This window comes from Triticum aestivum, chromosome 1D, assembly GCF_018294505.1.
Source record: "Triticum aestivum cultivar Chinese Spring chromosome 1D, IWGSC CS RefSeq v2.1, whole genome shotgun sequence".
NCBI classification, from domain to species: Eukaryota; Viridiplantae; Streptophyta; class Magnoliopsida; order Poales; family Poaceae; genus Triticum; species Triticum aestivum.
Window position 1 is genome coordinate 74,790,658 of NC_057796.1, and position 17,452 is coordinate 74,808,109.

The following is a 17,452-nucleotide window of genomic DNA, read 5'->3' on the forward strand; positions in this document are numbered from 1 at the left end:
TCTCCATTTGCGTTGGATGTCGATGTACTTGTCGGGGTTGATCTCCAGACCAGATCTTCGCAGCATCTCTTTGTCACCTTCAATACTGAAGCCGGCAAAGGTGTAGAACATGTCCTCCTTCAGGAACGGGCGCAGGCTCTTGGGCCTGCAAGGGGGATGACACATTTAAGGTGGATCCATCAAGTATCCATCAAGTACATGGTTATATAGTACGTATAATTCATGGATGAAAAAATTTCAGAAACTGCTATGCAAAGTTCAGAAATTAAATACAAGCACAGCATGTTATTTTCTTTTGGTATTTACACTTGAATCAGTGACCTATCTGCTTCTTAGCCACGTTACCACATCAATTCAAGAAACTGAACTATATTAGAACATCAAGTATAGAAACTACACTAGAACATCAAGTTCAGAAAATAATCTCGTACATCAAATTCATAAATTAATCTAGTGCATCAAATACATAAACTGATCTGGTGAGTCAGGTTCAAAATCTATTCTGCTACATCTACTTCAGAAACTTCACTGATACATCAAGTCAATAAACCAATTTAATCAAATTTCAGGGTGCATAGCTAATTAAACAGAAGCATGAAGAAGTTGAATTTGTTGGATGGTTCACCATTTTGTTGCCACGGTGATGTGGTATACTGATGTCTACTACGCAACCTTCTTCTTGTAGACGTTGTTGGGCCTCCAAGTGCAGAGGTTTGTAGGACAGTAGCAAATTTCCCTCAAGTGGATGACCTAAGGTTTATCAATCTGTGGGAGGCGTAGGATGAAAATGGTCTCTCTCAAGCAACCCTGCAACCAAATAACGAAGAGTCTCTTGTGTCCCCAACACACCCAATACACTGGTAAATTGTATAGGTGCACTAGTTCGGCGAAGAGATGGTGATATAAGTGCAATATGGATGGTAGATATAGGTTTTTGTAATCTGAAAATATAAAAACAGCGAGGTAACAAGTGATAAAAGTGAGCGTAAACGGTATTGCAATGCTAGGAAACAAGGCCTAGGGTTCATACTTTCACTAGTGCAAGTTCTCTCAACAATAATAACATAATTGGATCATATAACTATCCCTCAACATGCAACAAAGAGTCACTCCAAAGTCACTAATAGCGGAGAACAAACGAAGAGATTATGGTAGGGTACGAAACCACCTCAAAGTTATTCTTTCCAATCAATCTGTTGGGCTATTCCTATAAGTGTCACAAACAGCCCTAGAGTTCGTACTAGAATAACACCTTAAGACACAAATCAACCAAAACCCTAATGTCACCTAGATACTCCAATGTCACCTCAAGTATCCGCGGGTATGATTATACGATATGCATCACACAATCTCAGATTCATCTATTCAATCCAACACAAAGTACTTCAAAGAGTGCCCCAAAGTTTCTACCGGAGAGTCAAGACGAAAACGTGTGCCAACCCCTATGCATAGGTTCATGGGCGGAACCCGCAAGTTGATCACCAAAACATACATCAAGTGAATCGATAGAATAACCCATTGTCACCACGGTTATCCCACACAAGACATACATCAAGTGTTCTCAAATCATTAAAGACTCAATCCGATAAGATAACTTCAAAGGGAAAACTCAATCCATTACAAGAGAGTAGAGGGGGAGAAGCAACATAAGATCCAACTATAATAGCAAAGCTCGTGATACATCAAGATCGTGCCAAATCAAGAACACGAGAGAGAGAGAGAGAGAGAGAGAGAGAGAGAGATCAAACACATAGCTACTGGTACATACCCTCAGCCCCGAGGGTGAACTACTCCCTCCTCCTCATGGAGAGCACCGGGATGATGAAGATGGCCACCGGTGAGGGTTCCCCCCTCCGGCAGGGTGCCAGAACAGGGTCCCGATTGGTTTTTGGTGGCTACAGAGGATTGCGGTGGCGGAACTCCCGATCTATTCTGTTCCCCGATCGTTTAGGGTATATGGATATATATAGGCGGAAGAAGTACGTCAGGGGAGCCACGAGGGTGGAGGGCGCGCCCAGGGGGTGGGCGCGCCCCCCTGCCTCGTACCTTCCTCGTTGCTTCCTTGACGTGGACTCCAAGTCCCCCGGGTTGCTTTCCTTCCAAAAATAACTTCTCCAGAAGGTTTCATTCCGTTTCGACTCCGTTTGATATTCCTTTTCTTTGAAACACTGAAACAAGGGAAAAAACAGGAACTGGCAATGGGCTCTGGGTCAATAGGTTAGTCCCAAAAATAATATATAAGTGTTTAATAAAGCCCATAAACATCCAAAACAGATACTATAATAGCATGGAACAATCAAAAATTATAGATACGTTGGAGACGTATCAGCATCCCCAAGCTTAATTCCTGCTCGTCCTCGAGTAGGTAAATGATAAAAACAGAATTTTTGATGTGGAATGCTACCTAACATATTTCTCAATGTAATTTTCTTTATTGTGGCAAGAATATTCAGATCCATAAGATTCTAAACAAAAGTTTAATATTGACATGAAAACAATAATACTTCAAGCATACTAACAAAGCAATCATGTCTTCTCAAAATAACATGGAGCTATCCCTACAAAATCATATAGTCTGGCTATGCTCTATCTTCATCACACAAAATATTTAAATCATGCACAACCCCGATGACAAGCCAAGCAATTGTTTCATACTTTTGATGTTCTCAAACTTTTTCAATCTTCACGCAATACATGAGCGTGAGCCATGGACTTAGCACTATAGGTGGAATAGAATGGTGGTTGTCGAGAAGACAAAAAGGAGAAGATAGTCTCACATCAACTAGGCATATCAACGGGCTATGGAGATGCCCATCAATAGATATCAATGTGAGTGAGTAGGGATTGCCATGCAACGGATGCACTAGAGCTATAAGTATATGAAAGCTCAACAAAAGAAACTAAGTGGGTGTGCATCCAACTCGCTTGCTCACGAAGACCTAGGGCATTTTGAGGAAGCCCATCATTGGAATATACAAGCCAAGTTCTATAATGTAAAATTCCCACTAGTATATGAAAGTGACAACATAGGAGACTCTCTATCATGAAGATCGTGGTGCTACTTTGAAGCACAAGTGTGGTAAAATGATAGTAGCATTGTCCCTTCTCTCTTTTTCACTCAGTTTTTTATTTTTTTTTATTTGGGCCTTTTCTCTCTTTTTTTATGGCCTCTTTTTTTCTCTTTTTTTATTTTTCGTCCGGAGTCTCATCCCGACTTGTGGGGGAATCCTAGTCTCCATCATCCTTTCCTCACTGGGACAATGCTCTAATAATGATGATCATCACACTTTTATTTACTTACAACTCAAGAATTATAACTCGATTCTTAGAACAAAATATGACTCTATATGAATGCCTCCGGCGGTGTACCGGGATGTGCAATGACTCATGAGTGACATGTATGAAAGAATTATGAACGGTGGCTTTGCCACAAATACGATGTCAACTACATGATCATGCAAAGCAATATGACAATGATGGAGCGTGTCATAATAAACGGAACGGTGGAAAGTTGCATGGCAATATATCTCGGAATGGCTATGGAAATGCCATAATAGGTAGGTATGGTGGCTGTTTTGAGGAAGGTATATGGTGGGTGTATGATACCGGCGAAAGGTGCGCGGTATTAGAGAGGCTAGCAATGGTGGAAGGATGAGAGTGCATATAATCCATGGACTCAACATTAGTCATAAAGAACTCATATACTTGTTGCAAAAATCTATTAGTTATCAAAGCAAAGTATTACGCGCATGCTCCTAGGGGGATAGATTGGTAGGAAAAGACCATCGCTCGTCCCCGACCGCCACTCATAAGGAAGACAATCAATAAATAAATCATGCTCCGACTTCATCACATAACGGTTCACCATATGTGCATGCTACGGGAATCACAAACTTTTAACACAAGTATTTCTCAAATTCACAACTACTCCACTGGCATGACTCTAATATCACCATCTTCATATCTCAAAACAATCATAAAGAATCAAACTTCTCATAGTATTCAATGCACTTTATATGAAAGTTTTTATTATATCCCTCTTGGATGCCTATCATATTAGGACTAGTTTCATAACCAAAGCAAATTACCATGCTGTTTAGGAATCTCAAAATAATATAAGTGAAGCATGAGAGTTCATCTATTTCTTCAAAATAAAACCACCGTCGTGCTCTAAAAGATATAGGTGAAGCACTAGAGCAAACGACAAACTACTCCGAAAGATATAAGTGAAGATCAATGAGTAGTCGGATAATTGTACAACTATGTGAAGACTCTCCCATTTAATAATTTCAGATCTTGGTATTTTATTCAAACAGCAAGCAAAACAAAATAAAACGACATGACGCTCCAAGCAAAACACATATCATGTGGTGAATAAAAATATAGCTCCAAGTAAAGTTACTGATGAACGAAGACGAAAGAGGGGATGCCATCCGGGGCATCCCCAAGCTTAGGCTCTTGGTTATCCTTGAATATTACCTTGGGGTGCCTTGGGCATCCCCAAGCTTAGGCTCTTGCCACTCCTTATTCCATAGTCCATCGAATCTTTACCCAAAACTTGAAAACTTCACAACACAAAACTTAACAGAAAACTCGTAAGCTCCGTTAGCGAAAGAAAACAAAACACCACTTCAAGGTACTGTAATGAACTCATTCTTTATTTATATTGGTGTTAAACCTACTGTATTCCAACTTCTCTATGGTTTGTAAACTATTTTACCAACCATAGACTCATCAAAATAAGCAAACAACACATAGAAAACAGAATCTGTCAAAAACAGAACAGTCTGTAGTAATCTGTATCAAACGTATACTTATGGAACGCCAAAAATTCTAAAATAAATTGGTGGACCTGAGGAGTTTGTCTAGTAATCATCTTCAAAAATAATCAACTAAATAGCGCTCTCCAGTAAAAAGTTTTAGCTAATCTCGTGAGCGCTAAAGTTTCTGTTTTTTACAGCATGATCATAAAGACTTCACCCAAGTCTTCCCAATGGTTCTACTTGGCACAAACACTAATTAAAACACAAAACCACATCTAAAAAGAAGCTAGATGGATTATTTATTCCTAAACAGAACCAAAAAGTAAGAAACTAAAATAAAATTGGGTTGCCTCCCAACAAGCGCTAACGTTTAACGCCCCTAGCTAGGCATGATGCTCACATAAAAGATAATAATTGAAACATAAAGAGAGCATCATGAAGAATATGACTAGCACATTTAAGTCTAACCCAATTTCTATGCATAGGGATTTTGTGAGCAAACAACTTATGGGAACAAGAATCAACTTGCATAGGAAGGTAAAACAAGCATAACTTCAAGATTTTCAACACATAGAGAGGAAACTTGATATTATTGCAATATGTAGAAGCATATGATCCTCTCTCATAATAATTTTCAGTAGCATCATGAATGAATTCAACAATATAACCATCACCTAAAGCATTCTTTTCATGATCTACAAGCATAGAAAATTTACTACTCTCCACATAAGCAAAATTCTTCTCATTCGGAATAATGCGAGTATCATAAGAGACTTGAATACTATATATTGTTTCCACATTAAAAGAGTAAAGTTCAGAAAAAGGGTAATCATAATCATGACAAGTTTTATAAATATAATCATCACTACTTTTTATAGCATAAGTTTCATCACAATAATCATCATAAGTAGCAACTTTGTTCTCATCATAATCGATTGAAACCTCTTCCAAGATAGTGGACTCATCACTAAATAAAGTCATGACCTCTCCAAATACACTTTCATAAATATTATAAGATTCAACATCCTCCAAAATAGTGGGATCATTACTTCCTAAAGTTGACACTCTTCCAAACCCACTTTCATCAATATAATCATCATAAGTAGGAGGCATGCTATCATCATTATAAATTTGCATATCAAAACTTGGGAGGCTAAAAATATCATCTTCATTAAACGTAGCATCCCCAAGCTTGGGACAAACATTAATTTCAGCAAATATATTCTCAAAAACATCATCTTCATCAAACATAGCATCCCCAAGCTTGGGCCTTTTCATATCATAAGCATAATCACTCTCATCATTAATAGTATGGATAGCACCAATAGTATAGCAATTATCATATTCTTCCAAGCAAGTGCCAAAAAGATTTTCAAGATCATAAGAAGTATCATTATCTTCTCAATCATAATCATCACAACAAGCAATAGGCATAACGAGATCATCATCTTCCACAATTATTTTTGATTCATTTTCATGAGGCACAACAATAATAGGAGCAACATTATTTGGGAGAGATATCTTTTTACCTCTCTTCCTTTTTCTTTTCTTCTTCTTCACCACATCATGTGTGGGTTCAATCCTCTTTCTGGAGCTCCTTATTAATGAAATTGGTTGAATAGAAGGCTCCTCCTCGTTACCTGATTCATCATAAGAAATAATAGGAGGATATTGGGAAGCCTCTTCCATTTCATTACTATTCTCTTCATCCTCTATTTGTTTTATTTTCTTTATGTAATTGGCAATATAAGGATTTTCAATGCAATTCACCGCACAATACATACAAATTTCCTCTAGATCAAAACCAAGAAGTTTATAACGGGTGAATTCTGGAAGATGCTTAGTTATACGTTTCATTTCTTCGTAACCCATAAGAAAACTGAGTTCATTATAATGTGTAAGGGAAATCAAGTCATCACAATTTTTGGACACGATTAGATCATGAAACAATTTGCATCGGATAGCTAAATGACCCTATTCATTGCAAAGTCCACAAGTACGGCCAAGAAAATTTAAATTTTCAGCACAAACATCTAGCCTTTCTTGCAACAATTTAGTTTCTAAATGCTTATGCCTCTTGCAATATCTATCTTCCCTATTTGGTGTGTACTTGCAAACCCAATGCACTCCACAAAAATTGACATGTTTATAGGAGACATTTTCATCATAACTAGTGCAATCATCATTAGTACTATGGATATTCAAGGAGTTCATACTAACAACATTGCAATCATGCTCATCATTCAAAGATTTAGTGCCAAACATTTTAATGCATTCTTCTTCTAACACTTTGGCACAATTTTCTTTTCCATCATACTCACGAAAGATATTAAAAAGACGAAGCGTATGAGACAAACTCAATTCCCTTTTTTTGTAGTTTTCTTTTATAAACTAAACTAGTGCTAAAACAAGAAACAAAAAGATTCGATTGCAAGATCTAAAGATATACCTTCAAGCACTCACCTCCCCGGCAACGGCGCCAGAAAAGAGCTTGATGTCTACTACGCAACCTTCTTCTTGTAGACGTTGTTGGGCCTCCAAGTGCAGAGGTTTGTAGGACAGTAGCAAATTTCCCTCAAGTGGATGACCTAAGGTTTATCAATCCGTGGGAGGCGTAGGATGAAAATGGTCTCTCTCAAGCAACCCTGCAACCAAATAACAAAGAGTCTCTTGTGTCCCCAACACACCCAATACAATGGTAAATTGTATAGGTGCACTAGTTCGGCGAAGAGATGGTGATACAAGTGCGATATGGATGGTAGATATAGGTTTTTGTAATCTGAAAATATAAAAACAGCGAGGTAACAAGTGATAAAAGTGAGCGTAAACGGTATTGCAATGCTAGGAAACAAGGCCTAGGGTTCATACTTTCACTAGTGCAAGTTCTCTCAACAATAATAACATTGGATCATATAACTATCCCTCAACATGCAACAAAGAGTCACTCCAAAGTCACTAATAGCGGAGAACAAACGAAGAGATTATGGTAGGGTATGAAACCACCTCAAAGTTATTCTTTCCAATCAATCCGTTGGGCTATTCCTATAAGTGTCACAAACAGCCCTAGAGTTCGCACTAGAATAACACCTTAAGACACAAATCAACCAAAACCCTAATGTCACCTAGATACTCCAATGTCACCTCAAGTATCCGCGGGTATGATTATACGATATGCATCACACAATCTCAGATTCATCTATTCAATCCAACACAAAGTACTTCAAAGAGTGCCCCAAAGTTTCTACCAGAGAGTCAAGACAAAAACATGTGCCAACCCCTATGCATAGGTTCATGGGCGGAACCCGCAAGTTGATCACCAAAACATACATCAAGTGAATCAATAGAATAACCCGTTGTCACCACGGTTATCCCACGCAAGACATACATCAAGTGTTCTCAAATCATTAAAGACTCAATCCGATAAGATAACTTCAAAGGGAAAACTCAATCCATTACAAGAGAGTAGAGGGGGAGAAGCAACATAAGATCCAACTATAATAGCAAAGCTCGCGATACATCAAGATCGTGCCAAATCAAGAACACGAGAGAGAGAGATCAAACACATAGCTACTGGTACATACCCTCAGCCCCGAGGGTGAACTACTCCCTCCTCGTCATGGAGAGCGCCGGGATGATGAAGATGGCCACCGATGAGGGTTCCCCCCTCCGGCAGGGTGCCGGAACAGGGTCCCGATTGGTTTTTGGTGGCTACAGAGGCTTGCGGCGGCGGAACTCCCGATCTATTCTGTTCCCCGATCGTTTTACGGTATATGGATATATATATATATATAGGCAGAAGAAGTACGTCAGGGGAGCCACGAGGGGCCCACGAGAGTGGAGGGCGCGCCCCCTGCCTCGTGCCTTCCTCGTTGCTTCCTTGACGTGGACTCCAAGGGACAACTTCTCCAGAAGGTTTCATTCCGTTTGGACTCCGTTTGATATACCTTTTCTTCGAAACACTTAAACAAGGGAAAAAACAGGAACTGGCACTGGGCTCTGGGTCAATAGGTTAGTCCCAAAAATAATATAAAAGTGTTTAATAAAGCCCATAAACATCCAAAACAGATAATATAATAGCATGGAACAATCAAAAATTATAGATACATTGGAGACGTATCATATACCAGACAGAGTTCCTCCACGCATAACTGCAGAACCGCTGCCCTCTGCGGAGGTTCGTCTTCCCTGGTATACTCAACATCAACGCTGATGTGCTCAGGGTACAAGCCGCAGACCCTCTTTAGGATCCTGCTGATCATCTTGTCGGCTTCGTCGGGATTGCTGGTGCATACAACATCCAGCTTTTCCTTGCTGTGGATGTCAACCTCCTTGAGGTGCCTTTTGTAGTCGTGCTTCTGACCAGGGACCTGAACGTCGTCGACCTCGGTGCTCTGGTCGGACGTCTCACCACGGGGACACTTGGCAGATGGTTCCTCCGCCATTACGCTCCTCCAGCGATGGCGGCCTTGAGACAGAGATTGTGGGGAGTTGCTAGTTGAGATGGAGCAGCAATGGTGTTTTCGAAATTGAGCGGCTATGGAAGCGCAATTGCCTTTTTGTGGCAAGGTTTGGGTCGTGGAGGATGCGGTTGGACGCGGCCTCGTCGTGGTAGTAAGGGCGGTAGACATGCGCTCGCCGTTGCTGTGCGTCGGGGCAACTGCCGAGTGGCAGTGCTCGCGGTTGCCGGGAAAATGCAACCATCAAAGCGTCCGCTTAAGCACGTACAAATGTTTTTGCATAAGCCATTTAAGCACATACTGCACTGGCACGCTTAGATAGTGTGCACTTCGTTCAGCTACTAAGCACGTACTATGATGAACTGCTTGCACCTTTCCTGACGCACGCCGCTACTACCACACGACGAATGCTGTAGAGACTTCACACATGTGGACCCACAACCGATACTCTCTAAGCAGTATTCGCACCCATGCCTCTACTACCACACTTCCCGACGCATGACTCTCACGTGCCCGTGGTGACACACGCTCGTAACTCTAAAGACTTCACAACCGTGACTCTCTGAGTGAGTCTACGGATGCATGCCCCTGCCACCACACATTTGTGCATCCACAGAGTTGATACCAGTGCCTCTATAATTCCAACGCCAGTGCCTGTAGAGCCTGGTGTTCCGTGCCTCACATGTCTATTAAGATGCTATAGCGAACAAAAAAACCACAGCCAAGCGGCACGAATCTTGATGCTAAAATCAGACCGTCGAACATTACAGACGGTTCCACCATTTCCATCTCTCCCACCTCCACTACTCTCTTGCTTCCTCTCTTCCACAGTAAATCTTGAAACATTCCGCACTCACACAAGGAAACGCGAAATAGGCTTTAGCATCGACTGTAATAAGGAATCGACTGACCACAATAGTGGTCAGCCAAAAATTTCAGCCCAAAGCATGACAACACACACAACAGAAAAAAAAACAAGGAGCGGGAATCTTGAGACAGAGATCAATGGTTCAAAAATCGACTGACCCAAATACATTTTTCAGCGAGTTGACCTATAGCTAAAGTGACTTTGCTATGTGACTTGTGTAAATCCGATGATGTGTTTCAATTCTAAAACACGAAACCTTTGTAAAGGTTTGATGGTACAACTAATAATGTAATTAAAGACAACGAGTGCATGTTCGAAACAAACGAGTCCTACTGCATTTCAGAACGTAAATGCATTTGTTCCATAGTAAATACTTCAACTTCCACGAAAAACGGCTGGACTTTTTTTCCGGGTGCGATCAGAGAAGCGTGTGGTCTATCTCGTTTCAGCAAAGATTCTTCAGTCAAGCTCGACTGAGTGGCAGCCACGCCGTTGCTGCCACCAAAGATGTACACATGATGTCGTTGATGTGGCGTGTTACCGTCGATGAAGATGTGCAGCTCCCTGTACCACTAATTGGTGGCATGTAGCTTGCAGCCGGCATCCTTGAGGGGAGGGGAGGCAGGGGCGCCTCAAACCGCAGCACGTTGAGAGCATGCATGACAGACAGTCTCAGCTTCAAATCGAGCTGAGCACACCAAAGCCCAACGATCAGCACACACTCCATCTCCCGAGCATCGAATTCTTCTCCCAGCCGTGTGTCGGTGACGTCCAGAATCTTCCCTCTTCCATACGAGCTCCAGACCCACTGAGCCAGGTGGACCACATCTTCATCATCATCATCTTCTTCTTGTTGTTGAACCACCACCATGGGCCGTCTGCCGCAGGCGATCTCCAAGAGGACAACGCCGAAGCTGTAAATATCTGACTCGGCGTTGGCCCTGCCAGTGATCATGCATTCTGGATCCATGTATCCCATTGTGCAGGTGTGTGCCGTGGTGAGCGAACCTCGGCTGTGTTTGACCAGCCTGGCGAGACCGAAGTCGCCGAGCTTGGTGTTGAAGGACGCATCCAGCATGATGTTGCTTGGCTTGACGTCCCTATGCAGGATGCACTGCTCCCACTCCTGATGTAGGTAGAGAAGCGCGGATCCTAACCCGAGCACAATCTCATGTCTGAAGATATAAACATATACAACATTAATCATCATCTGCTGAGGGCTAATGAAGCAATGCGATACTCCCTTTTTTTTTATTTACTCCATGTATTAGCTTTGGTCAAAGTCAAGTTTTATAAACTTTGACAAAATTTATAGACATAAATATTAACATATACAATAACAAATTAATACCATTAGATTCATTACTGAATGTATTTTCACATCATATAGATTTGTTACGGTAAATATTTATATTGTTTACTATAAACTTGGTCAAACTTTATGAAGTTTGATTTCAGTCAACTTTAATATGCAGAGTAAATAAAAACGGAGTGAGTAGTAATATGCAGAGTGAGGTGCTTCTTCTCTGGTGGGCGACCTAACCGACCATGGAAGAATGGCATTATTGGCAGCGTAGAGATGCCTGTCGAGGCTGCCGTTGGGCATCAAGTCGTAGGCGAGAAGCAACTCACGGCCTCCATGGCACCAGCCGATAAGCTGCACGAGGTTCTTGTGGCGAAGCCGGCTTATGACCCTCACCTCAGAGGCATGCTCCTTCCTCCCCTGCTTGGAGCCCTTGGAGACTCTTTTGATGGCCACGTGAAGGTCCAGTTCCTTGAGGAATCCTTTGTACACCGAGCCGAAGCCCCCTTGTCCTAGCTTCTTATCGTCGGAAAAGTTGTCGGTGGCCATGGCCAAGTCGCTGTAGCAAAACCGCTTGGGCGCGGTTCCTTTCTTGAAGTCTTCTTCCATGCTCTGATTGTCATCAAAGAAGCCGGCCTCTGATAGCCCTTGCTCCGTTGCTCAGTGATGGTTTTCGGCCCGGTTTCGCCGTAGGAGGAGACAGATCAAAGTGACGAAAACGAGCAAAAACAACATAGAACCTACAGAGATGCCGATCAGAAGCCTGGTTCTGTTCCGAGGAGGCGAAGATTCTGTGAAAGAATTCCAAGCAGAATGACACTGGATTAGCATGCGTCTCGCTGGTTCAATTCAAACATGCGCAACATGTGACTAGACCAACACAGAAGTGAACACTAACCTCCGTGAGGCAACAACGACTTTGTTAAGTTCTGGTGCCCGCACCCGTAGTTTTCACCGTACTCAACTTTGAGCATGTCGCGGTACATCTTGTAGTAGCGGGCCCGGTCCTTGGCCAGCGGGGTCGCGTAGCCCTTGCCGCACTCCGCCGAGCCGTTGAAGATGTTGGTGGTCATGCCGTAGCCGGGGAGCATCCCCGCGTCGACATCTTGGGCAAAAGGAGTCCAGCCATCGGTCATCACGGCGTGACACGATGGTTTGGGCGCCTGAGGCGTCATCCAACATCAGATTGCCGTCTTGAACGCCACGACGGGGTTCGTGGACACCAGGTCCGGGTTGTCTAGGAGGTCCAGCCCCAACGCCTCCCCGGCTTGTCGATAGTTGAAGTCGCTGTGACAATGAACTGTGTAATTGCTAGGATTGCTAAATCTCAGTCGACTGAGAGTCAATTATGTTTGTGATATCTTACGTGAAAATCCATGCAAATTTTCTTCTTTATTTTGTCTATCTTCTTTTTATATTTGTGTTACTTGACTGAGACTTGTTTATGTCTCGGTCAACTGAGATCTAGCCACACCTACTTACTAATATGAAACTCACACTAGATTCATGTCCAAAAAAGAATAGATAAACGATATGATGTATAGTTCGTATTATAATATTAAAATATATGTATGTAATAAAGCGGGGCAAAAGCCTGTTTCATGCTTCTTACTAGGTCAGCTGTACTAGGCCTCGTCCGTAGTAGCGCATGATCACTGGATTTTGCTCTTTCACGAAGCAGTAACCTGACGTCATAGCCCGATAGCATGTCATGCCGTGGATTCTCTCGCGACAGAAAAAAAAAAGGTTACACCCCTCGATCCATATTGACTGTTGCTGAGTTAGTCCAATCTTAATACAAAGTTGTACTAACTCAAAGACAAATGAAATAGATCGAAGGTAGTAGTGAAAGCATAAGCGTCATCTTGCATCATACCAACGGTTTCGTGGGAGGTCTGCCCGAAGAAGGCGGCGAGCTCCCATCTGCGGGTCTTGTCGTCGCTGGCATTGCCGAAGGCAGGGAATTTGCTCACGGCCTTGACGAATGCGTTCTAGGTGTAGAACGCGCCGCCCTCGCAGCTGCCTTTGTTGCGGTTGCTCATCATGGCGTCGAACTTCTCCCGGGTGATGATCGACGGCACGCCGGCCTCCTGCTGCCCGCCGGCACCCGCGAGCAACGCCGCGCAGCCGGCGAAAGCGAGGAGCCCGAAGACCCTCATGTTCGCGCGTGAGGCTTGAGCCGAGCGAGAACAGTGTGGTTTTATCGCAATCACAAGGCTGTGAAGCTTTTGTTTTTGTGTTTGGAGGTGTTAGAGTATATAGGCATATCTTTGTATATTGTAGACTATGAATTGTAATCATCTTCTGCCTTATCTCTAGAAGAGGCTTCTTGCCCTCCAAGCCTTGTACTCTATATAAACCGTCCGAAAGGCTCAATACAACATCCATCATATTCCGCACCAAATCCCTCTCTCCCTTCTAACATGGTATCAGTTTCCGGGTTCTAAACCCTAGCAGCCGCCGCTTCCGCACCCGCGCGCTGCCTCTGGGGCGGTCGGCCTCCATGACCGCCGCCGGGGCCGCGCCGCCCGTACCTAGGGTTCGTCCGCCGGCCGTGTTGGTCGGCTGCCCTAGAGAGTCTTTTTTCCGAGCCCTTGCTCCGGGTTTTTTCGTTCTCTCGCCTGTCGTTTTGATCGTCGTTTTTATTTTTGGTTTTTCGATCTAATCTTAATCGGTTTGCGTCGCCCGCCGCCGCCGTCGACCCCCGTGCGCCTCTACTCCAACACCGGCGCGACAGGCCGGCCTCTTCACCGACCCGGCAGCCACGCGCGCCGAGGCGGCTGTCAGGGCCCTTCGCCGTCCGTGCGTCGGCCCTCCTGTCGCCCTGCACCGGCCATCACCGCCATGCTCCCGAGTTCAGCGCGCCCCACCACCGATCGAGCAACGGGCTGCCGCTGCGTCGCCCGTCGGGCCGCAGCGCCGCCGCCCTGTGGTTCTCCCCATGGCTGCAACGATCCGCACCGCCACTGCGTCGCCCCTTCGGGCCGTAGTGCCATGACACGTGGTCCACACCGCCGTTCCGAGACCGTTCCCGTGGTTGCACCACCTCGTGCGCTGCCGCTGCGTCGCCCCTTCGGCCGTAGTGTCGCGGCCCGCGGTCAACCGCCGCACCAAGGCCGTCCCCGAGGCAGCACCGACCCTCACGCTGCCGCTGCGTCGCCCTGTCGGGCCGTAGCGAGCGTGGCACGTGATCCCTGCAACCGCCCTGAGGTCTTCCCAGCCGTCGCCCCGACCTGCTCGCCGCCGTTGTGTCGCCCCTCGAGCCGTAACGCTGCGGCCCACGATCCACCGCCGTCCACGCGCGTTGACTTCCACGTGATATGTGTCGCGCCGTCTCCCTTAGCGCGGGAACGTCACCGTCCGCGCCGGTCTTCGTCATGCTGTCGGGTTCATTATCGCCTACTTCGAGCACCGCCGCCGCGCTTCTTCTCTAGCCGCCGCTGCCGCCTCCTTAGGCCGCCGCCGCCGCTGCTCTTCTTCCGCGGCTCCACGGCGACTACCTCGACACCGGCTACCCCGACCCAACATCGACCACGGCGTTCTTTGCACGGCTACACCATCCTACGCTCTCGGCTACCTCGACATCGGCACAAAGGGCTATCTTCCGCTTGAGCAACTCGTCGGCTTCTTCTACAGTCAACGCGTCCGCGATGCGACACCGTCCACGACGCTACTGCTATGACAGCGGGGGGATGTCAGCCTGTCGGCTGCTATTCTCACCAGTCTGACCGTCCGTGATGCTCCTGTTGTCTGTGCCGCTACCGCTACGACTGCAGGGGATGTTAGAGTATATAGGCATATCTTTGTATATGGTAGATTATGATTTGTAACCTTATCTCTAAGAGAGGCTTCTTACCCTCCAAGCCTTGTGCTCTATATAAACCGCCCGAGAGGCTCAATGCAACATCCATTATATTCCGCACCAAATCCCTCTCCCTTCTAACAAGAGGAAAGCAAGGTCGTGGTCAGGAACTCTCATCCTAGGCCTGGACCCTGCACGCCCGTGGAATCGTGGTCCATACGCTGCGAACACTGCACCGGTTGATACGGCAAAGGAAATTCCATTTCCCCTGGGCGTACGGGAATGTTTTGTGGCTGGTCTTGGGCAGAAGACTTAGACTAGGCCATTGTTTGGCCACCTACGAGGCATCGACAGCGCATTGCATCGAGTACCATCAGCTCGTTACTACTACCTCTGTCCTATAATATAAAAGCGTTTTCGACACTACGTATATACGCTAGTGTCGAAAACGCTTTTTATATTATAGGACGGAGGGAGTCGTTTGGCGTCATTGGTAGTATTTCCCTTTGCATAGCCCCAGAATTTTTGATTCAGACTCTCTTTTCTTCCTCACTGGGACACCGACCTTGACATCGATCAAATACCGCACAATACCATAGAACACCGTCGTGTTGTTCTCGCCGTTGTCGTTGTTGCTGCAAGCATCGCTACGCAAATCCACTTGTCCGGCACCAATTGGTTGTAGACGTGTGCATCCCCATCAGTGCAGAGTCATATTACCTCCGTCTCAAATTATTTGTCTTAAATTTGTCTAAATCATGTATCTAACACTAAAACGTGTCTAGACATAAGCAAGTAATTCGAGACGAGGAGTATTATTAAGCCCCTCACATTGCATCCTCTGTGTGTGATGAAGGAATCGCCTACTTTATAAATTACGTGTGATGGTTCGTAGGTCGCCCACTAGAGAACAAACGTGTGTGATATCATGCGGACGGGTTGCATGGACGATTGTGTTTGTGTGTTGTACAACTGCACATGGTATGAGAGGCTAACTGTCTGCGATACTCAGGGGGTTAAACACATTTTAATCATCGAGATGTTGGCATGCATCTCACACATTTTATAAACTAGTAAAAGGCATGTGCCATGCACGCATATAGAATCCAAAGAAGGTTCCAACTCCGAGATCCCTCTAGTCATACTTTTCTATTTTGGGCACCGTGTTCACGCCTTGCGTTCGTGCATGTGTCGTATCTCACTTGTACTCATTCTCTCTTCTTCTATCAATAAAAAAATACACTAGGGTTTCAAAAAACTACCGGGTTTTTTTTTGCTAATAACTACCAATTTTGAGGTCCGCTGTTTCAAAAAACCCAAATGACTTAGTGTTTAAATTTTAAACTGTTTGTTTGACACCTGCGGCCCACCCGTCAGGTCCACATGGCATACAAGTCAACACCGTTAGGTTGACTATTCATTGGTTATGACAGGTGGGGCCCAAATATTTATAAAAAGCAATTGAGTACCTATATTTTTCAAAAAAAGTAATCAGGTCCTGTAATTTCCTTAAAAAAGCAACCAAGTCCTTGTAAATCAGGTCCCTGGGCCGATCCAGCTCGACCTCTCTCCCGCAACCGGCCGCTGTCCTCTCCCTAGAATCGCCTTCCACTCCCCTCCATTCCCTCCCCAGCCGGTGACCTGAAGAGGCTGAGCTCCAGGACATTGACTAGGGGTGCGCGGCCGGCGGCTCCCCGTGGCGCGGTCAGCAGTAGGGCCTCAGACCGCTCATGTCCAGCAGCATGTGGCGGCTCCCCATTGGTGCGGCCACTAGCACGCAGCGGCTCCCTACAGAGCCCCATACTCTCAAAGTAGGGGCAGCGAGTGGCCGGTGGGCGCAATAGGTGGCGGCAACGAGCGGCCACACCAGGGGTGGCGAGGAGCCGACGATAGCAGCAGGTGGCGGCGCACGAGCACCGACATGCGTAGCTTTGTGCGCGCTCTTCCCTTGGCCCTGTTCGTCTATAGCAACCAGCGAAGGTCGCCTAACTTGGGTAGGATGCTTCCCCTGGACATGGTCATTCTGCCGGGAGAGGGGGAAGGCGGGCTGCCCAGCAGCGGCATCGCTCTAGCGACCGGACGGCCGACCAAGGTGGTGAGCGTGCGCGTCGAGCCCAAGGTCCTCCATGGCTGGGGGCGAGCGGCGTGAGGCAGAAAGAGAGATAGAGGAAGAAGAAGACAAGGTAAGTAAGAGAGATAACGGCGTTGACATTTTATGCCACGTCAGCTCCGACGAGTGGGCCATCCTTGTCATAATCA

At 45.4% G+C, this 17,452-nt stretch overlaps 1 pseudogene; it reads right to left on the bottom strand.

Moving 5' to 3' along the window:
* Window positions 1-10,375: 10,375 nt before the first annotated feature.
* Window positions 10,376-13,683, bottom strand: LOC123165633 (L-type lectin-domain containing receptor kinase IX.1-like; annotated as a pseudogene).
* Between the last annotated feature and the right edge of the window lie 3,769 nt (window positions 13,684-17,452).